The sequence below is a fragment of the Hermetia illucens genome, chromosome 1 (genome assembly GCF_905115235.1).
Source record: "Hermetia illucens chromosome 1, iHerIll2.2.curated.20191125, whole genome shotgun sequence".
Taxonomy (NCBI): Eukaryota; Metazoa; Arthropoda; class Insecta; order Diptera; family Stratiomyidae; genus Hermetia; species Hermetia illucens.
Window position 1 is genome coordinate 50,652,688 of NC_051849.1, and position 23,870 is coordinate 50,676,557.

General features: G+C 41.9%; 1 protein-coding gene across 2 annotated transcripts in view; it reads right to left on the reverse strand.

Annotated features, from left to right (window-relative positions):
* Positions 1-23,870, reverse strand: part of LOC119646653 (chondroitin sulfate N-acetylgalactosaminyltransferase 1) — a 345,789-nt gene that overhangs the window by 229,727 nt on the left and 92,192 nt on the right. For both annotated transcript variants that reach the window (XM_038047171.1, XM_038047172.1), the window contains exon 2: positions 857-909. The gene's annotated coding sequence lies outside the window, so the exon portion shown is untranslated. The remainder of the gene's footprint in view (positions 1-856; positions 910-23,870) is intronic.

Sequence of the window (23,870 nt, forward strand, 5' to 3'; positions counted from 1 at the left end):
TATTATGATTCACCACTTTTGCTAAAGTACTTTAATAAAAAAACGTGTCTCCCAATTACTAAAATGGGAGTATGGACAGAAAAAGTTGATGATTGTTTTGTTAAATAACGAAATATTTAACTGACTAACTTAACTCTAGTCTGAGGAAATGAATAGATTGTCACGTACGTGAAATGAATTGGGGTGAACATACCACAAACGATAACTCATTTCTTCGCATTGCATTAAAAACATTCGTTATCCTCCAGGTCTGCTGCATCACAAGTCATTGATAGATCATTAAAGTTTATGAATTTGTTGAACCACCACGGCAATTTCCCCTTCATTACTAAGTTCTTTACTTGCTTGTCCCCCAAGCTAACATCTTCAGTAACTTCGTTTACCATACGCTCCGTGAAAATGATAGAATTTTCTGGATTTTTGACATTCCGTAACCTAAGGCCATTTTCTTCATAAAATAGTTCCGAGCAACTTATTGGCCGGGGAACTTTTGTGATAGCATTCCTATTTTTCAGGCGAAGACTCTCCGAATGAAGTTTGGCACGGGTGACAAGGTAGTCACAGGCCTTATCCTGGTTCATTGGCCTCAATGACTTTTCTAGATTGTAGTGCACAGAATTCGATGACAATTTGACATTTTCCATACATTTCGATTGAATCCTATGGGGTTCACCTAAGTCCTCGGGAACATGCTTTCCACTAAAAGCTGAACCTTTTGAAATTACCATATTTTTTATCTTAGACCTTCAACTTTCACTTTCAAACTGATAGAGTCAACTGACTTGCATTTCTATTTAAGGTGTAAATTTTAAACTATCTTTAACTAAGCATTGAGGGCCGCTTTGCGAAACCTTACCTGGAGCTGCTTAATTACGTTTCAGAACTTTAAATCCTGATAGTGTTTGTATCCTGGAAATTAAAAGAGAAAACAACTTTTAAAGTTTCTCAAAAAATACGCAATCAACTTTATTAGACTTTCGAATTACATAAGTCCTACCTGGTCCAATGTCCTTTTATGTTCCTTAGATGACTTACTTGGCTATGATAGTTTTATTTAATATAAAAGTTGTATTTGGTTGAACATAGATATAATCATGGCATCATTTGGTTAATTAAAGCTGCCAGAGATTCTTTCGTATCCATCATTTCAGATGACCCCCAATTACAGTAATTACAGATTATTCGTATTTTCGGCTAATTCGTACAAACTTACCGGTGTAAATATATTTACACCCTCCTTTTCATATATGGGAACCTCTTAAATTCAACCTCAACTCACTGCATGCGTGGAGGTTTACAGTTCCCACCTTCCCACCAAATCTCGTGTCAATAGGCGCAGTTATTTCTGAGAAAAGTGCGTGTAACGGACAGACACCAAATGGAGTCTAATGGGGTGTGCTAAACTATCGTTGATCTTGTGAAAGAGACATCCCTTTCCATATTTATAAAGAGAATATGATGGGTTATCAATGTGACCATCTAACTGCAGCAAAATACGTTACAATGTCATGATGGCATTTGCATCACAGCAGGAAACGAAATTTCTGGTGAAAATTGGAAATTTTGACCTTGAGTTCACCTCTACTCGTCGAGCTGAATTCTTGTGGGGGTGGGTTTTAGCGAGCCCATTGTATGGTCGATGACTGCACTACTCGTGGTTTTTGCACGAGGCAAACATTGCCCGGTTATGAATCTACATATGAGGCATGCTTTTAGTTTGACCAACTGTGATAGAATTGGGTTCGCTTTGGCTAAACTATTTGCCCTTCATAACTTAGGTCGGTCAATGAAAACGCATCGTTTGGAGTAGATTTTCCAGTGCGGATGATGGTTTGAAATAGTATATTTGATAGCAGATGTTCAACGCTCTGTATTCCGATCATATATATGGTGGTGAAAGGGTAGTATAGGTCCCAGGGCGAAACGTGGATTGGTACCCACGATGGAGCATGAAACCTGGGAAACGAATCAACACCGAGAGCTCTATTACCAAAACTTATCTCCACCTCCATGTGGTGACCACTGGGAGCTATTTCTTAACGAAAAGCTGCAGATGGAGAAGGATGAAGGCGAGTCTCCCGCGCCTAAAACGGGACAAATTGTACTAACTGGTCCTCCAGGTTGGGGGTTGGGTAGGGCCAACAACCCTACATGCAAAACAAGTCGTTACGAAGCCACAACAGGAGCCTCGGACTGGACGGATAACCTAACGACCCGGCAACTACAAAGGAATAACGATTTGCGCATTTTCTCATGAAACGTGCGCTCCCTGTACAGAGATGAAGCTGCTGAGAAGCTAGCCAATACCCTGTCCCAATATAGGGCTGATGTAACAGCGTTACAGGAGATGCGTTGGACAGGGACCGGTTTCCTGGAGAAGAGTCACTACACCATATATTATGACGGCCATTCAGTAAACTATGTGCTCGGAGTAGGTTTCTTAGTCAACCAAAAAATGAATGATGGCGAGTTCTGGAAGACTTCTCGGCAAGGGACCATCAATGCATCATGTTCGAAACTGTTGGCGCACCCGTCGGTGTGCGCATCCCGGCAAGTTTTCTGTGCGTGGAACGTTGAGGAAGCGAACACCGGAAAATTCGATGAAGCTCTTGGAGCAAGTGGAGCCGTGCTTTATGGTACTATTTGGGGTGATGCCATACTAGCTAATACTGCCACAAATTCAATTATGAACTTGATAACGGAAGCCTCGGCATCGGGACGTGGAAAACCTCCTATGTACTGGTGTCGTTTACCGAGGACGACCGGGAGGCATAATGACAGGGCAGAAAGAAGACTCCATAGTGGGGTAAACAAAAGTAAAGGTTGCTGCTGGCAGGATCTGGTCAGCCATGTGAACCGGCACCCATGAGGACTCGGTTATAAACTGGTGACCAGAAAATCCAGGACTCTGCGGAGCCCCGTTGCTTTACGGCCGAGCACTTGACCCGTATGGTATGAGCACTGCACATTCCTTTAAATTGCACACTTTTCTCTATGAAGTAGTTGGAAAAGGCAGTACTCTCTATGAAAAACAAGATGGCATCAGAACCCGATGGTATCCCGGGAGCGGAATACAAACTGCTGTTCCAAAATTGGCCAAATCTACTGCTCGGCCCATTCAACCCTTCACTGAAAGAGGGCATTTTTCCTACCTACTGTAAGGTGAAGGGGACCAAGTTTGACACGGCCAGGAAAGTGCTCAAAAAGTTCAGCAATATTAGACTTCCTGAAGTGATAAGTGCTGCCGGAGATTTCTTCTCTAGACAGTTCGGTTTTAGAGAATGGAGATCTTTAGTAGATGCTCTTTTGGAAGTCGTGGATACAGTCCATCCATTATAGGAATACAACTGCTGAGCATAATGGGTGGTGCTCTTCGTAACACTGGATTTCAGGAATGCCTTTAATTCCGTAGTATGGAAAGACATTCTAAGCACACTGGACATTACATTCCACGTGCGAGCTATCTCTTACGGATATTGTTGGATTATCTGGGAAGCCGCTACCTGTTTTAAGAAAGGCCCGCGATTCAGAGGAGGATGGAAATAACTTCGGGAGTAGCGCAGGGATTCATTCCAGAGCCAGATCTCTGGAACGTTTCCTACGACACTCTGTTAAGACATGCCAGAAGACTCCCACCTGGTCGGTTATACAAATGATTTTGCGGCAATTGTTGCCAGAAACACAGTTGAACAGACGTAGAGCATTCTTGATATACTGATACACGGGTAACCGGATGGATGACTGGTCTTGGCTTCAGTCTTGCGCTGGAAATAACCGAAGTCAGCCTAACTAAAAAGAGAATCCTGACCCTGCGTTCCATATCGGTCGATAAGTCGATAATCGAGCAGCAATGGTTAAGTATCGTGGATTGACGCCCGACTCAGAGATGTTAAGGAGTGCTGACAAATGGAGTTGCGTTGGACGTTACATTTGGATTCTCCCTGTTGCAAATAAAATAGTGCTCTGCCGGGGGAGGGAATGACAGATGGGTTCTTTGAACTAACAGGCCCTTTCCTCCTTTCCCCTCCTAGTTACTGACTTGACGGGGACTTGGCGGGAGAGTTCGGGGCTAGCCCGAAGTGATGTGACAAATGCTTCAAGGATAGTTCCCTGATGACGGCGAAGTGTTTAGTTGGTGGTGCAGCGTTGCCGGAGGACAACATTCTGTGCCTAAACGCTTTCACCTACCTACCCAAAAAAAAACGCAAAAAACGAAAGCTACCGCTATGACGTATTATTTCTGGTTGTCAATCACACTAGGCCGACTGCGAGCATTGTGTCGGGGGGAATATCTATTGTCTCAGTATTCGTCCAATTTAGTTCTTAGCATTTCTTTTGAGAATGCATTCTTCGGTAAGTAAATTGGCAAGCAAATCAGTGGACTCGAATGTCTAGATAAAGATTACTCAATGGAATAGTGCAGCAAATTCCATCGGGAGGGGTTGAATTTAGGCTGTCGAGCATCTTTCCCTATTGAGACTACAGTTTGAAAGGTTATATCCAAGTATGATAGATTCAGTAAGGTGTTGTGTGTCTCAAGAGTTGGTGAGGCTAGCAAATAATATTAGGTGAAATCTGATGTGGGTGAAGAATGACGTAGGTGAACGTTCTCCAGTTTCCATTAAATTACTGAATAGGAATTCTATTCCTTAGGAATTCAGATTAATAGAGGTATATTGGGTTCTGCGGATAGAATGGAGATATGGTAAAAAAGACTATGGTAAGAAAGAATGAAACTTGCGAAAGTTGCATTGATACCATTCCCTGCGACTGAAAACTATACACTTACGGTCTTACAATTCACTGATTCCATTATAATGAGGATCTTCTTATAGAAATTTTCCAGGGCTTCTTCTTCTCCAAGCGATTTTCCTTCGTTAAATTTGTTACTTCCAATCTTCGTTATTGCGAATAAAGGGATTCTGTGAAAAAGTATCATGTTGAAAAGCCTTAATCCTCGAATATGGGTTTCAAGTAGATTCCAGCGGAGCGTGGTAATTCTGAAAATTTCATTGGGAATATACATGAAGCAACGGGGAAGAGTACTTGTCTGAGTTAAGTGCACAAGCAATATTGCCGAACACAATGGAAGCAGGCAAACTCACCAAGCGTGCCATAAAGGCAAGTATTATTCTCCATTTTTCCATCCGCTTCTGCGAATATTAAAAAGGATTCTGTGAGTGGAGCTTTGAATATTATTTGAGTGGCTCTCTCTGTTCTAGCCTATGCAGCCAAGAAATTTTTATATTTATTTATTGGATTGGATACGAAAAGGTAGGAAGTAATTCAGTTGTTTGTGGAAAGATTGTTCTTATCTCCGAATCATGGGGATAAGAGGGTGTTTAACTAAGGCTTTTGCACATCGGGTTCATCTAAATAGATTTATTGTCATTGGAGTGAGATGCTGTCTTGGAAATTAGGTTGCCGGATATTCGTAGAAGCCGCAACTAAAGGAGTATGAAAAGCCAGCCAAATGGAATTGTAATTAACTTATGCGATTTTTGAAATGAGCAAGATATTTTCTGATGCTGAATCCTTTTTGGGTCTTCGATATAATGAGTCTTCTGGGAAATATTTTTGTTTTTCTTTTCTTTTCTCGTGAACAAGATACTATCTACAGATGCCATCTCCCGTCTGAGAAATAAAGTCACTAAGCCTTCGCTTCCGTCCATTTGACTTCGACTCGAAATACCTCCAAACCGAGCCCACTCAATTTACCAAAAATCAATAACAGAAGGATATCGGCTTCTTGCCAATATCTACACATAGACCTGGCTATAGAGCTATACTGAAATCTTACGGTTTGATTTCTCGTTTCCAGACAATCGGTTCGATTCCAATATTAATTAACGATAGAAACCAATTAGAAGATCTTCCGAACATTTCATATAGAATTTCGTCTTGGCCGTGGGCATTCGTAGAGATTTTCCTATTTTCCTTTCTCTTTAATTATTTCTGTTGTTTGACTATCTACTACTCTTGGAAAGCGCTCTTCCGTTACGCTGAGATAATGTTATTTTACTGCTAAATTGAATCCGACTTGGAGATTTCGACGAAAATGGACGCATATCGATAACATTACAACCAGTTGTAGACGAAATAGGTAGTTATAGATACTTGTGTGTATGTTTTATATACAGGTCTATACACTTACGTCGGAGGTCCTTTCCGCTTCTCATAGAGAGAATCTACAAAGAATATGTGTTCGATTGGATCTGTATCTCAATAATGAGATTAAGTATCAGCGCGTTTTCGTTCAGATAGATTTATCTAATAAGGTTTTGCTTTCGAATATTGAGTGAATATGACATGCGTTGTTTCCGGTAGTCCTTCCGCTGCGTAAGTTGTACACATTCACTCAATTCGCCTATTTTCCGGCAGCTCAATACAATTTATCTTCTCCTTAGTGCTTATTACAAATCCATTTAGAAAATTATGTTGTAAAAAACGTAAAATTAACAATTTTCATTCTTTTTCACGCTACTAAAATTTGATTGTTCAAACTCCTTGCAATTAGTTTCTGCTTTACCAGATGCAATTCTTCCAGGCTTCTTGGTTCAATGGTTGCATATGCCAGTTTCTTATATGTACATAATAATGAAGCGCAAAGAGTCTCGACTGAGTCCTCTTTTTGTTTTCTCAGTTTTCTAGTCAGTTCGTATTCCTCTATTTTCTCTTTAAATACTATTTTGGTCTGAGTGTTATTATGCGGTGTTTCCAACGATTAATTAGCTGAAATAATAAAAAACTTGTTGTTTTTTTTTCAACTTGTTACCACTGACGAAGGGAACAACTGGTTTCCGAAATATCGGTATTTGCAAGAATCCACACCAACGGAAAAGAAACAACAATTTTTTTTATTATTTCAGATACTATTTTGGGTATTGTCGGGACGCCCACCGCTTGACCGTGGCCAATTTAATAACCTCAAAGACTTCCGGGTCGTCCATATATACTATACAGCTTTTTGTTGCACATGAGTCGCTATTCGTTACCCTTTTGGCGCATGATACCAGTTGCGTTTACTTAAGAGCAGCGTATCCTCGGTATGAACAGGGATTTCCTCGTTGCATGATGAAGAGTCAAGTTGGAGAGTATTAGGGCTAACACATCCTCCAATTTGAGACCATTCTCTACAAAAAATGGACAATGAACCCATTATGATTGCTTTTAGATGGATCATAACTTCGTACAATAGTTTGCAATCGATATTGCCGTACGCTCGTTGGTGAGATGCTATTGTAATTCTCGGATGTGAGATGGGGTTTCTTCCTCCTTCAATATTTTGCAGAAAGAGGATGTAGATGGCCTTTCCAACGCAATGGTTGCTGCATTTAAATAACTGATTAACTTTCAGATCCTCTATGCCTTCATCAACATTTTCTAAGGACTATGGGGCAACTCGCACCTTCGGCACTTACTTTGTCGTGGTGAGGGAGCCCAGTAAGGAAGATCCTTTAGGGAACCAACCAAAGCTAAGCGGTAATCAAAAACCAAAGCCAAGGTGTGACACCACCTGCCTTTCCTGCCGGAAATAGTCTCCTGGCACACCAGTTTCTAGCAAAACAATGCATCCTGACAAATCGTCTGTGAGCAAACCGTATCCGGGTTGTGCCGTGGCTGAAAAGAAAGGATCGTCCAGGGTAACTGCGGCTAAGGGCAAGTCAAAGCGGTGGTGGTTTTCTGATGATCGCAACTTGTCGGCCCAAGAGACTGAAAAGAGCTCCCCCAGCAATGGGCAAATATTCATTGGCAGCTAAGGCTATTAAACCCGATGGATACCGAACAATGCTAGCAGCTTAAGAGGAGACTTCTCCTAGCTATAAGGACTGCACAGCGAAAGCACGAACGAATAGCTCAGACAATATTGCTCCCCCCTCAACGATGTATAGGAGGGTGTGCGACTAACCCTAAAGAGATTGTCTCAGCTGCCATCGTTTAAAAAGTGTTTTTGTTGGTTTGAAGAAGAGGAACGTAATGGTGCAGCGGTTTTCGAATTACGTGGTGTTCAAAACAACCTCAACCCCTCTCTCGGACATTAAGAAAATTTAGGACCAAACGGGCTGCTTGGGAACGTCATGTTACAAGTGTCGGCTTCTACAGCTATTAAAGATGAAGGACAGACCACGCTATCTTCTTTCCAAGCGTAGATGAGGCGCCATATTTCGCAAATAAGTGTAGCATTGTAACGCGTTGAGTTCATTTATCAATCATCGAATTAAAAACTTCAAGCCATTTGTATGCCTCATACAAGGGTCATGGATAGTTGGTCGGGCAGTCAGGACTTTCAAGTTCCCACATGCTGACTTGTTGTATGCCAATGAAAGTGGTATACACCGCTCTTACATGTTAGTTTCAAAAGACCTCCAAGCTATCTTGGTTAATAGCTTATGTGATGGCGATACCACAAAGGTAAAGCTGATCATAAAAAGTCAGCAGAGAAATAAGGAAATTCTTTGCTACTTTGCTCGTTTCCTTTATGACGTAGACGAAATTTCAAAGGAACATTCATCAGAACTATTCAATATGACAAAAGTAAAGGCGTGGGGAAATAGTAGGATTTGATTTTAACGTTGACCATATATGCTGGGGAAGCTCAGACATCAATTCGAGAAGATCGAAACTTTTAGAGTAACCGGTATGAACCGGACTGTAGATCTTCAACTTAGGTAATGAACCCGCTTTCTTCCTCGTGGTCAGGTGAGAGGTCATCGACATTACGGTAGGATCCCCGGACATTGCGATATAAAACGATATCACGCTCCCCGATGACAAGCGCATTGATTTTCTGAAGGGTATGGATCCACGTCCAACCACTCCATTTCGGAATCCGTGGGGGACATATTCAGGGACGTTCTAAACAGTCCGAGTTACGATCCCTGGGAGGTGAATCGAATACATTGCTCGAATTGAGAAAATCACCCAGATGATTACGACTACCATGGGAGAAAGTTTCGAGAAAAGCTATCCACTTGAGGCATCAACGAAAGATAAAACACCATGGTGGAACTCGGATTTGGCAAAAGGAAGAAGAACGACAAGTGGGCTACTTAACCGAGCTGTAAAGTCTGATTCAGTGGCAGGCTGAAATCAGGGTAATGAGACTGAAAAATCTTGAAAGACGAGGATAAGATTGGCTGTATAATCATCATAGAGACTCTTTTGAGAAGAGACTAACTCTTTCGGGGCAATGTCAAGGGAATGGATCCTTGTTGTGTTATCTGCGTCTATAGAGCGAGAGGTACACAAAAACCGATGAAGAAACCAGAAAACAATTCCTTGAAATGCACTTCCCAGGCAGCATCCACAATCTCATCCCTGGGCTGATAGGTGCATAAGCCTTCAAACACAAGATTGGACTCTAGTATAATAGAACGAGTGAAATGTGCATTTAACTTGTTCCATATATACAACATGCCTACTAGAAAAGCAACTTCACGGAAACAGTATTTTATGAGCTCACGCCGAAAATTGACAATGCGATGCCCGAAAAAGTATACGCCTTAGGTAAATTCATGGACATCGAAGATGACTTCAATTATACTTCATTTGTGGCGATTGATGACGTGGCAACAGAGCATGTAATCCATCTACTATTAACCAGCTGAATACCCTCCATACTGGAGTGAAGAAAGATCCATATACTGGGGCAGAGAAATCAATTGAACATTTTGCTATGGCCCTGGAGAACACAACGTTCTTTGCAAAAACATTTGCGGCTTCACTCCATGCAAATCAGCAACACATCAGTTTTATTTCTGCCGCAAACGATAAGAAAACTGTTGGAAAATGACCAACAGTTGGATTACCTTTTCATTGACTTCAAGCTGCTTATGATAGCCTGGCCAGGGTCAAATTGTACATGCCTTGAGAGAATTCGGTATCACGATGAAATTGATAAGACTGACTAGGCTGACCCTGACTAATGTGCCTGACCATATGAAAGTAGCAGGATCACTTTGGGAACTATTCAACATCAAGAACAGCCTCAGACAAGAGGATGCACTATAGCGCATCCCTTTTTATCTGGTCCCGGAAAAAGTGGTCCGTGATGCTGAGATAACTGAGCGCGGGGCCAACATTTTCAATTACACCGAAATGCTGACGATATCGACATCTTGAGAAGAACAACCAGAGTTGTACAAACTGCCTTCACACGGAGTGGTGACTGGCATGGGATTTTGGGCTTCACATTAAGGAAGGCAAGACAAAATATATGATGATAACGTCAGCACCAAAAAACAGAATTGTTGATACCCTACAAGAGGAATGATGTTTCCGTAGCCTCTATAACGATGAAATTTATGAGCGATACCACGATCGCCTGGTTGTGGATAAAATGTGGCTCAGTAGGTTGTGGTGCGCAGGTCAGTTTATCCGGATGAATGCTGATGATTCAGCCCGGAAAGTCTATAGGGACAATATTTATCGTAAAAATAGAAAACGTAGGCCAGGACACCAGACAGCTTTTGAGGATATCAAACTAGTAGACCCCGGCGCAAAACCGGGATGTGTAGGGTTCCGCATTAAGGAGGCCTAGACTGGATACCGGCTGTTGTATGATTGATTATGATATTCCAAGCGGAGATAAATGCCATTTCATTGGCAACAAAGAATGTTTATGACAAAAGCGGGGTGGTCGCACCATTTGAATCCGCTTCGACAGTCTGGCGGTGTTGTCATCACTAAACAGCAAATATATATCCAGCGGGTTGTTGTTGAGTAGCCACCAGGTGTTGCTGAATGTGCAAATGTAGGTGCTAAGGCATTCGCAATCCCTGGTAATGAGAAAGCTGGCAGATTGACCCGCCAAGTTTTGGCATCCGGCTATCCACTGTCATGTCTAATCTGTAGGGTGAACTTGCAATGATTCTCGCAGCCGAATTTCAAACTCCTATATACGGGTGAAATTACTTATGACAGAACCCGGGGCGAGTAGGGCGGCCTTTTGTTGTATCTTAATAAGTGGGACATGAAAACTTTGACAGGGCTTTTAGCGGGACACCGCTCCTTAAACTACCACATGAGAAAAATTGGGGTGGTGGTTTCGGCTATATGCAGCGGATGTGAGGAGGGGATACGGTCCTGAACTGCATTTGCATCCGCTTGATCTCCTCAGACCTGTGACGAAGATACCTCGGTAAAGCCTTCTTTAACGAAGAATCTGGGCAATCTCTGTTTCTGGAGAACGTTGTCAGATTCGCAAAAGCCTGTGAACAACTAAGGCAAAACTATGGGACGACCCCTGTATCAGTGTTCCCCGTTTGTGAAATTACCAATTAACCGTTGTTATTGATATGTTGGAGAAGGCTGCCAAAGTACGCCGCCAAACTTTGGTTCACCTTCCACTAATTTAAAAGCTTGTATTGTTTTATTCCGTCCGGATAGCTGAGTGGTTAGAGCACAAGGCTGTCGTACGGAAGGTCGCGGTTCAAATCTTGCTGGCGGCAGTGGGATTTGTATCGTGATTTGACGTCGGATACCAGTCGACTCAGCTGTGAATGAGTAGCTGAGTCAAATCAGGGTAATAATCTCGGGCGAGCGTAATGCTGACCACATTTCCTCCTACAGTGCTCTGTAGTGTACCATTACGGTCTTGAATGGAGTGCTCTAACACGCTTCAAGGTCCTGATCCAATATGGATTGTTGTGCCAACGATTATTATTATTATTGTTTTATTCATTAAAACTTAATAGCGGGTTGTCAAAATGGTGTCTTTCCTTCAGATTTTTTTTCCTTTTTATGATATGTGATTGGTGGCTTTATTTTCCTGGTTATTTAGTATGGGTATTAATTTTTTTCCAGAGTAGAAACAGGTAGTGGTTCAATCTGGAGTCTATTGATGTTGAGTTTCTTAATGGGACTGGCTTTGTATGTACGGTATAGATAAGGGACACTGATAGAGGGCTTCACTAAATAGCGACCAAAGTCGTAGAATATACGAAAATTGAAGATGCTAAAGGTCCCTCTTTATGAATGAGCACATGATCGTTCTGGTTGTATGTTCCGCTATCTGGATATGCTTCTCTTACTCGTATGTATGCCTCTATTAGAGGCGAAGTCAATGAGGCGTTGTCTAGGTACCATGTACGTTGACTGGGCGTCACTTAAACATCTTTTGAATTGCATATTTGATCGTTGATCGGTGTGAAGTCAACAATGAATGCTATTCTTTCCCCTGATAGACTTCCCATTTTTAAAGATTATGTACCATTGCCAAGTAATTTCGTTTCCTGGAGCGCTATAATATTGAGTTTGTACTGCGCGAGCTGTTTGAGAAGGTATTTGGGGTTCGAAATCTGTACAAGGATTGCATATTCCATGATTGCAGTGGATCGTGTGACATCCATTTGCGTAGTTGTTTCCGTTGATCCAAACCATTCCAGATCGAATTTTGTGGTAATAGAATAATGTTATGGATAGTGGCGGTGACTGTACAACTTTCCTGACGGTAAGCAATACTTGTTTGTAGCTATCAAATTTCTGCTTCACTTTAGGTAACTGATGTGTACTTATCTATAAAGAACTGTCAGAATCGCCTAATCCGGACGCTGGAGCTTTATAATTCCAGTGCATCATGTATAATACCTGTGAGATGTGACGGAAACTCAAGTTTGAAATGACCGTCCTATATTTTCGACCCTGGTTAACGTAAGAATCTGAGCTCCTAATTTACAATTTTCTTGTTTTTGGAATAGTTTTGCTTTCATCTTAATTTTCTTGCACTCAATCGCTGATAGGGGAGTGATGTGGTGATGTTAACGACTCCCAGAAACACCTTAAATAGCCTAACTACCTTACTTTTCTACTGAAGTGATCTGAATTGCTAGAGGGTTAAGTAGAGCAGTCACTCGGTCAAAAAGTGACCCTCTCTTGTGAACACCGCAATTAAAATCCCCCCCCCCCCCCCCTTGGGAAGGCTGCAGGTGTGGTTCTTCTAAGCCTAAAATGGCTTTATGCGAAAGCACTATTTCCGTAACTGCAAAGCGTTGAAAACTCGCAAGCGGACACTCCGGACAGAAGGATATATAAAATTCTGTGGGTGGATCGATCGGCCTACTCCAAAAATTTCACGGCGGAAATGTTAGAGCAATAGTTCTCGATTTCCTCTCAAAATTTTTGCTTCTGGAACCCGTCAGACGGATCATGGTACACGTCAGGGCAGAAGTGAATCTTTCGTGTGTTTGAAATCCCTGGATCAATATCATCTGGTAATGGGGTACAATTTAAGTTTGTGGCTTTTAACACATTCGTACTGCTTTACAACTTTCGCATGCAAATGTTTCAGAGAGAGTAAAGCGCTCACTATTGGCTCCCATGATATATTTGCTGAAGGGCCACTGGAAAGTTTGGTTGAAATCCTATTATTATTACCCACGTTATAAAAGGCTGAAGTTGCCTATAACTAAGGCCTTAGAGATCAAATGTTAGTATAATGTAAATGAATAGTTGGGCATACTTAATTCAGACAAAACGAAACACGAGTGTTGTGCAGCCTATTGAAAATTGTACAAAACCTTTTATACGTGAAGCAGCGAGATTCCGGCCCCCAAATTGTTTGTATCGTATTGACGAACTTCTGCATACTTGCTAAATAATGCTCAGCTCTCTTGTGAAGTCGGCCACTTACATAAGTGGACAACCTATTACTTTCACGAAAAGAAAAAAAACGCAAAACCTTTCAAAGCTGGAGCATACTGATTCCTTTTGCCCGGCTTGTTCTTACCATGCAGTAATTTAGTTGCATGGCCATCTTCGTTTACCTCTCATTGTTAATTTCTTTTTTGATGAAAGTGGAAAATAAATTATTATTTTATAAATTGAGGAACTTTTTTCCTACTCCCCTTAGACTTGTGCAACTCCATTTTCACATTATACGTCCGGGAGATGACGATGTAAAATGAGAAATCCATAGGCCGCGCTTCATCGTCATCTAAGCTTTTTTGATTTTCATCTTTACTTGGCATTTATTTTCATAACCTTCTTTTGATATAGTCAGCAGCGCCTATTAACTGTAATTGTAGTACAAATTGTCACTATTTAGATTGAGCAATGACTCTTTTTCCGAATTCGTTCTAATAACAATCTGAGCATTAAGTCAAAGAAAGGATTTACTATGATTGTGGCTGGAATTTGGGAGGGGCAGGAAGTGGGCCGACAGTTTTATTTCCTGCTATGGGCGGATGGATGTCAACAGTTCGCAGACATTTTTTAATAAAATATTCAAACAATGCTCGTATCTGTGGAAGCATAGTTGGTGCATGGATAAGTTAATGCCCGGAGAGCTTATTCGATGCATAAATCAACTCGCATTCAGACATAAACTGGTGAAATAAGTAAAGAACTTTGGTTAGCAATGCATTTAATTACCTGTCATTGAAATGGAAACAATGAATATCATCTAGAACCGAAGCACATTATCCTGCGTATCTACACTGCCCACCGGCAGGCACAATCCTACGCTTATATTGAACAACTGAAATGTTTAATTAAATTGCTGAATACATACTATGAACAGAATCGATCCCGTTTAAATGAATCCTCCCCTTTATAGGCTCATAAAATCAGTAAAATTGGATTCCTGGACAGTGAAAATAGCACATTCAATGTACAAAGCGCTTCACGCCTCATCAGTTACTTTTAACCTCTACTGCTAGTGTTAGTAGCCCTACATGCTATTGGACAAAAATACCACCATTTTATATAAAAAAATCAATTAAATTTAAATTCGACTCAGATACTCCATGTGAATACATTTATTCAATTCCTTTCCTTTGGCACTTCATCAAATAAAATGGGATTAAATAGAAAAAAAAATGTGAAAAGGATCTACAGATACTGCTGTAAACGATTCAATGAACAGACAAATGAACGAACAAATAGGCGATTATCCAGGGACTGTGAGACAATTAATTTTCTTTTTAATTTGGTATTTCATCCCAGTAATGTAAAATGCTTAGTCTTTCTTTTAAGGGTAATAGGCAAATCGATTTGGTCGAGATTTATCGTCAGAATGGGAAAGCTCCCAAGGTCCTTGAGGTTAGGGATGTTTGAGTAAATGTACATTTCTTTGAAACTAGCTTATTTTGAAAGCAAAAGAGAATAATAATTGAATGCGCGATTCAGTGAAGCTTGAAATGAAAATATTCCCTATAAAACAGTAGCATTTGAAAATTTGGCCGCCTTATGGCAATATTTACAAGGAAACTGTGCATTGGGCGATTAAAAAATTCCTCGATTTGCATTGCCGAAAGGTCCACTCATTCAATTTAATTGCTGTTTCTACGTATTTGAGTAAGGTGATCTGACCCGAGTCTTCAGGGGCTCATCGTATGTGGCTTCTGCAAAGACCCCTTACTGAAGGTTATCTGGTTCCCTGGGAATCGAGATAGTACTCTTCCCTCTCTAAACTTTCATCGCTAGACTTCCCTCCCTCAGTCATCTCCTGGCTTTCCTCATATCTCTCATACCGTTCCTGCAAAATTTGTTTTCATGGTCACTCATCTGGTTCCTTCTCTCCTTCCTCTGGTGTTCCTCAAGGCTCTACACTTGGCCCCCTACTCTTCCTGTTTTTGATAAATGACCTCGCTTCCATCCTCACCTGCCCGTATTTGCTTTACGCAGACGACCTTAAATTGTTTGCCTCTGTTTCGTCTCCATTGGACTGTGCTCTCTTACAATCCAACCTTGATAATTTAGCCCGTTGGTGTTCGGTCAACAAGCTAACACTGAATGTCAACAAATGCCACTGGATTCGCTATTCCCTTAAACCCTCCCCATCATCCTTTTCCTATTCTCTCAGTGGTCAACCCCTTTCACTACTGAACTCCTTCAAAGATCTGGGTGTAATATTCGACGATAAACTTCGTTTCAATTCCCACTTCGTTGACGTCATCAATAGAGCTTCCAAAATGTCTGGTTTTATCCTACGTTCCTCGTCCGACTTTACCTCAATTCAGCCCTCCTTAACACTCTTCAATTCCCTTGTCAAAAACATCCTTGAATATTGCTGTGTAGTCTGGTCCCCTACCGCATCCGTGACGGCCGCGCTCTTGAAGCTGTACAACGCAAATTCACCCGGACCCTCTTTTATAAAAAGAACCTTCCACGGGTTGATTATCCGTCACGACTCCGCACCCTCAATCCCTGAAGGGAGGGGACTTCAGCAACGCCGTATCTTCCTTGATATGTGTACTCTTTTCAAACTCGGCAATGGTCTGATGGACTGCTCCGCCAACTCGGATATTACTTTCCGTATCGCCTCGTCTCATAACACACGTAATGCGGACATTTTTTATGTACCCTTCCCGGAACTCGAGATTTACTTTCACTCACCGATCCCGAGGTTTTGCCGGTCCTACAATGCCCTACAGCTTGGTTCCTTTGACTCTATGTCCCTCTCTAGTTTTAAGCGCAAAATATGCCATTCACTTGCTCCTCCCTCTGAGGACAATATGTAATAAGAAACTTGCTTTCTGCGTATTGTCGTCATTAAATAAATAAATAAATAAATAAATACTTTGGCCCTTATGCTTTAAGAGAAGTTTTGAGATAGTTGCTTACGATCTCAGTTTTTTACAGCTGGCTTCGTAGCAGTTTCATGATGGTAGCACAAGGGGTGGAGCTTTTTTGGGCTAGATGCGGGGAAATTTAAAATGAAAGGCAAACATTTTCATAACAAGGTACGTTTTCCGAAAATGGTATCGAGGCACCTAGAAATCTCGGCTGTTCCGATTGAACGTGAGTTCCAGCCCTATAGCTACTTTACTTGGGAGTTGTTTCCGTACAGTATATAAGCTCTGCGATTCCAGCCCCGAATGATGAATATTTCAATGGTACAGTATTACCCACCAACGTAGACTTCCGATGTAGAGGAGAGGGAGACTTGAATTGAATGCAGTTCAAGAGAGGCTTCCTAAAGATAACATTTTGATAATGAAGGATGATTTGAATGTCTAGTGGGATCTGGCAACATTTTGTTCCTCCATGTAATGAGGAAGCACGAGCCAAAGCTTGCGATAAGCTCAGTTGCATTTCAACTGATCGGCACCTTACGAGCAATCGAATTGACCACTTTGCGATCAGTAGTCGATTTGGAAGATGTCTTCGAAAGGGATCACCATTTAATGGTCGCTTAGGGCGCTTTTGGCAAAGCATGGATCTACGACCTCCTAAGCTCAACTTCAGCTGCCATTCGACAGTGAGAAAACTGTCTTACGCTATTCACTACTGCTCCTGTAGTTTCTGCTGATCCCAGAAAATGCAAAAAGGGGATTATCATTAAGATTCCGCAAAACGGAATTAGGTCCTTCGAATAAAGAATCTTTGGGATGCACCTTCTTAAAAAGGGCATTAGTTCTTACCTCCGCGCCATCAAGTAGAACGGACTGCGTAGTTCCCATAAGAAGACGTCTCCTAGTAGGTATAGGGCCCCCAACATTGGCCATTACCCGACTCAAGGTCGAGACTGCTGCTGAAGCCCTGTTCGCGGCTGCTTTAATTTGCTCATTTTTGAGTAGAACATTAAACCAATGAATACAATAACGTGACTGGATAGCTGAGTGGTTAGAGGACAAGGTTGTCATACGGAAGGTCGCAGTTCAAATCTCACTGGTGGCAGTGGGATTTGTATCGTGATTTGACGTCGGATGCCAGTCGACTCAGCTGTGAATGAATACCTGAGTCAAATCAGGGTAATAATCTCAAGCGAACGCAATGCTGACCACATTGCCTCCTACAGGGACTGTAATCCTGTAGGGTACTGTTACGATCTTGAATGAACTGCTCTAACACACTTCAAGGCCCTGATCCTTTTGGATTGTTGCGTCAACGATAATTATTATCATTATTTAGCCGCTGGTTTTAACCCTATAGTCGACTCGCCGATCGATATGGGACCCGGATTGGTATTCTCTTTCTGCTCAAGATGAATACTTCGGTTTTTTCCAGCACAAGGGTCAAACCATGAGTCATTCATTCCCTTACCCGTCACCAAGTTTGCTTTGTGCCTATTCAACTGTGCGTCCGGCAACAAGTGCCGCAACGACGTCTGCATAATCGACCAGGCGCAACTCTTCTGGCATGACAAGTCTTAGCAGGAAGCAGGAAGCGTTCCAGAAGTCCGGCCTAGAATTGATCCATGTGCTACTCCGACGTAATCTCCATCTTCCTCTAGCATCTCATAGAACAGGAAGTGCCTTTCAGATAATCCCTCAATACCTGCAAAAGATAGCTTGGCACGTGAAATGAATTTTCTAATCTGCCTAGTAAAATTTGCCCATAAGGAATTGAAGACATTTGCGACATCAACTGTTCTGTGGAGTATTATCAATCAAGGCGATTAACCGCATCCACGACATCCACAACAGCATGCACTGTAGATCTCCCTTTTCTGAACCCGAACTGCCTTGGGGACAAATCCCCGGCAGCGCAGATTGCTTGAGCGAGTTAACTCCAGATCAGCTTTTTGAACATTTTCCCGGCCATGTCAAGAACACACAGTGGTCGGTTTACAGATGGCAGCTCAGGGTCTCCCCATTTCTTGCTAATCAGCGCGAGCCCTGCTTCCTTCCATCGACAAGGATAAATGCCATCATTTGAATAATCGTTGAACGCCCCGAGTAGCGAGTCTGGCCGTTGGCGGAACACCAATTTGTGAACTTCCGCCGGGATACGATCATAGCCTGCCGCCTTTTTGTTTTTTATGGTGCGAACCGCTTCTTCGAGTTCGCCTTCTTTCTGTTTTGAACCCTGGAAGGTACTTGGATAAATTCTCCTTCAAACACGTCTTCATCTTTCCGCTTTTTCCCCAGTTCACTTTCTATCTTTGGCTATCTGCGATCCGTTTGGCGTTTCCATTTTCTCGAAGAAAAACTCACGAAGATAATGCAGCTGAATGTAATACAATGCAATGTTTTTAAATCAAATGCCCCCTCCCCTTTCCTCCCTGATGACGTGGGATAGTAATTGTCAATTTTTCGGCAGCTTTATTGTGCATGTTGTTGTTTGCAGGACCTGCCACCACCAATACTGCCTCATCAGATGTGGTTCGAAAAGCGCTTGAAACCCTCAAAGCCATCAGCCGGTAAACCGTAGTCCCCTCTGGGACGGGAAGAGCAATCATCTCATTATACATTCCATAACAGGGGACCAAAAACCGATTCCTGTGGTACCCTGGCTGTGACAATGTACTCTTTGGAACCCTCATCCGGCCGGTACCAGATATTCCTCTTTGAGAGGTAGTCTTCGACCAAATTCGCTAGATACCCGAGTACACCTATGTCAGTCAACGCCCCTTTAATTCTCTTCCAGTTGGCCGAGTGGAATGTGTTTTTGACATCCAGCGCCAACACGACACAGCAGCCGCCATAAATCAGTGCATCTTTTGCCAGGTTTACTACCATGCTAGTTGCGTCCACCGTAGAGAGCGCACGTCGGAAACCAAACTGCGTTCCGACAAACCATTGCTGGCTTCGACGATGGATAGGAGTCTGTTGTAGATGACTCTCTCCATCATCTTCCCCATTGTATCCAACAGGCAGATAGAAGAAAATTATCGGCATATACCAAACAGAGTGGTATGTACGTGAGAGCAGCACCATTGAGTACTACTAACTGCTAGACTATGTTGAAGATATTGACATTATGGGAATAACAATCCGAGATGTACAATCCACCTTCATCCAGATCGACCAGGCGACTATCAACGTTAATGACGGCAAGACGAAGTACATGGCGGCAATGTCAACATCAAAAACCAAAGAAGCAACAAAATCAAATGCAACTGTATAATGGCGAATTGCAATGGGCGATGTTCTTAATAACAATATGTGACTGGTGATGCCCTAATAGGATCATCCTGCGTGGCCGGAAATGACCTAGAGCAAAGAGCTATCCAAAAAACTTAAAAAGATGGTGAAATTAGCAGTGAAGGTTCGCCCGCAAGTATTGCAGCTCCATGGCAGTGTTCAAAGGATCCTCCCCTCATATCGTCGAGTCTGGAAAGAGCAGAGGCATGCAAGCACGTATCGACGGAACACTTCGGTCATTGTCAACTTTTGGGATAGCTCTCCCATCTTGGTCGTCTTCTACCACTTAGGATGGTCCTTTTAGTCTATCGCCCTTCACAAATTACCATTACAACTGGTCAAATGAGAACAATAAAATAGGACACTATAACTTTAAGACTGTCGGTAGTTCCTTCCGTCTAGGGTCGAAAATCACAACTGATAACAGCTACGACGATGAAATCCGCAAGACAATGATCTCATGCCAGTCCTCCTGGATTCCTCGGTGACTTAGGTTCCTAACAAGAAAAATTGCAAACTCCTAGCCCCTTTAAAGAGAAAAATCCTGGGAAAGGATTTTTGGCCCCCTACAAGAGGATGATACCACGAACGTCTGGTTGTTTATAAAATCCGGTTCAATATGTTGCGGTGGGCACTTAATCTCCACCCAGCTCCTTGCTAAGGCCGGATACCGGCAGTAACCATCGGTATATTTTGATTAGGGATGCTGTTACGGCTGGCAGGATATTTCCAGAGTTACCTTCACGCGTTGGAGTTAAGCTCCATATTGGAAAAGCGATAATTCCGGTGGTTCATGTATAGGGTCAGGATCCTGTCACAGATTGAGTGTAGAGACTATGGATCTCACTCTTTAGGGTGGACTATTATTTTTAAGTCTCTCTCTAATCTCCACTATAGGGTTTTATTTTATTTGATGTCTTGGAGAATGGGTTCATGGAAGTTGAGGGTACGTGTCGGCATAAGTTCCTCCCATATCCCTGGAAGGGCTTTTATGTATTAATGAATCGTATGATCGATCGTGTTGTTTGACACTCCCTGGTTTTGCGGGAGCTACAACTGGCAACTGGTTGGGATTTGAGAGATTGACTTATGAGCCGCCAGGTAGCGCGTTAGCACCCGCGGGCGAATTGTATGATCTGGGAATAGAATGGTAGATTAGTTATCGATTCCGATGTTTGTAAAATCTTTATGGAATTTAGACGCATAGTTTCCCCTTTAAAATTAAATTTTTATTTTTGGAAGTAAGTACTTATTTCGGGAGCTTCTTACTCTCTCTCTATCGCTCTGTCTCTCTCTCTCTCTTGGCTATCTCAAGCTAGTTAAGCACTGAAGAAATAAGAATTGTATTTATTTGCAAGAATAACAATTTACTTGTAAAGGAGGAGCTGTACGTTTAAGTTCTAATAGAATGATGCTATCGTGGTCCCATCTGCCAGGAACGGTTTCAAAGAAGATATTTGGATGAGGACTTACGCTTATATTCAAATTTAACTGGAAGTGGTTAAAGTATACATATCAGTTCCTTGCACTGAAAGTCAAAAGCGCGAAAGTAGCTAAAATAGGAGATGTTACGTGTAGTGAGATAGGTTTTCAGATGGCGATGTAATTGGGGACTACTATTGCTAATGCCTGCCGTTTAAGTTGCCTGAGAAGATAAAGGAACACCATGTGGTAGGATTTAACGTATGCGAAGCCGGAAATGGCTTTAGTTGGGGCGAGGCGACTTCTAAGTATGTACTCGAGGATGTTAGTGAGGGAAGGGGGATGGCAAAGCTGTGTTTCGGGGAATTTATCGGAGACCAGTATTGTGGTGCTTCCGAGTGTCTGCCTATGCGGAAGAGGTTAAAGTTTGGAAAAGTTGGTCTGTAGCGGTAGTGCAATCTATAATAGATTCAGACAGGAGCATTATTTGTGGGTTGTGTTTGCAGAGAAATAATTGGAACTCGTGTCTCTGAGCCCAACGAACCATGGAATTAATGTGACTCTAACATCCACGAGTGAATGAGAGTGTTGTTACACACATATTTAGTGTACTGCGAAGGAGGGGCCTGTTCATTCTTGCCATTACTTTAGTGTTGCTAGAGATTCGCGATGATTGGCAGGGTGGTCGCTTTTGCGGCAGTTTACGCGCTTGGGACTTTTGCCCTGCGTCTTTGGACACTCCCCTGACCCATCTATGGCGTCATATTTGACGCAGCGATATTGGAGTTCGGAGCCGCATGTCCGACCTGCTGACAATTATTGCATTATGAGATTGACATATTCATTATTCGCTCAAATTGAACTAAAATGTGGTTGATCGCTTTTATTGAAGTAGGCTGTTCTATCTCGAAAGAAGCGTCAAAAAAGAGTGTGTGGAATAGGTGTGGTCGAGGCCACGAATAGTTAGAGCTTTTCTTCTAAAGGAAGGTATATACGTATAGAGAACTTCACCTTCTTATCTACGAGAACGTTCTTCGTCGCACTATAATCCTTTTTGATTTTTCAGGAGAGAATTGGTGGTTAATGCTTCTTGATTTTTCGGCCGAGAAGTCATTGGTTATGGATTTTGAGGTTCTCTAAAATTTTCTGATGAATTCGGAGGATTCTAGTGTCACCTTTTGTAAGGCTTTGTATAAAGGAAAACCTCATTAAAATCGGTTTACTGTCTGTGTGTCTTTATGTCCGTCACACGCAGACGGTTGTTGCGATTCATACAAATTTTTTGTGGAAAGGCGGAAACTGTGAGCGATTACGTATACAGTGAGTTGCATGATCATACAGTGAGTTGCATGACATAAAATATGGTCATCTGGAGTACCAAATGAAAGGTCTCGGTTAGTGCCTTTTGAAGCCGGTCTTAAGTTTGACATTTGTTGGAGAGGTGGGGAGTGCGGAGGGTTGTTAAGCGATCATTTCTCTAATGGACCCATTCTCAGGAATTATCCAACCGAAAAATCTAAAAGAAAATCACAATGATGTGTCCTACGCATTCCTTTTTTACTACTACGTATATTTTATTATTTGCAGAAATTTGCAGAAATACCGGAAAAAGCTCCAGCAAAATCCAATATACAATATACAAAACTTGTCGCAATTGGAATATCCATGTTCGTGCTTGCTAAAAGTTTCTTTGCTGGTGTTGATGCGAAGTCCTTTTTCTTCTCTGATAAGTATCGATTCCCATGAAATATTCGTTTTTTAGTGCGAGCATAACGTTGAACGTTAAAACGATCTCCCTTCGTACGATCCATTTAAAAAAACCACTGAACACACAAACAGCATTTACAACAAAACGTAACTGAGTATAGCTTGAAATCCTTTCAGTGCTCATTCTAGACTGGATTATCCTTTTTATTCCAACCAGGAAATAAGTTTAGACAATTGAGTGGTTTTCCATCTTTTTATATTTATACCTGTGTTCGAATTGATAAGGCTCAGGTAAAAAAACTAACAGGTAAAAAAAGATTCGATGCTCTTTCTCATCAAGTACTCTAGCCGTGGCTGCAAACTCCTTACATGTTTAACACTGTAATTTCTGAACGACTCGGAATATCGGAAAATCGCTTTGCCCACATATTCTCCACTATATATAGATACAATTCATGCAAAAAAAATCGATTTCTCCAACCCGACACACGGGATGACCCCCTTAAGTCGTAAGATCTATAATTAAGAATACATTAGGTGAACATGTTATTCGCCTCCTGCCATCCATAAAATAGCAATGATAATCACTAACAAAACAGCCCAATTTTAATGTGAGCCTTGAAATGGGCTAGAGTACTTGCAATGCCTTTCGATACCTTGATTGAAAAATGTCACCTGTGTCACTTCCAAATCTAGCTTCAGACCTTCAACGCTCATTCCGCAACAGATATCCAATATTTGAATTAGATACTTTATATCATAATTATTTTTACTACCTTCTTTTGAATTAGCTTTTTTAGATTTTAGATCCCTACTCAACTACAGTACCTTTTCCACCAAGGTATCCTAAGCAAATGCGCTAATAGAAAGACAAATTAGCAACGCCAGTATAAATGCGATATAAAGTTGCAAAAGTTGTGAAATATCTGGCTT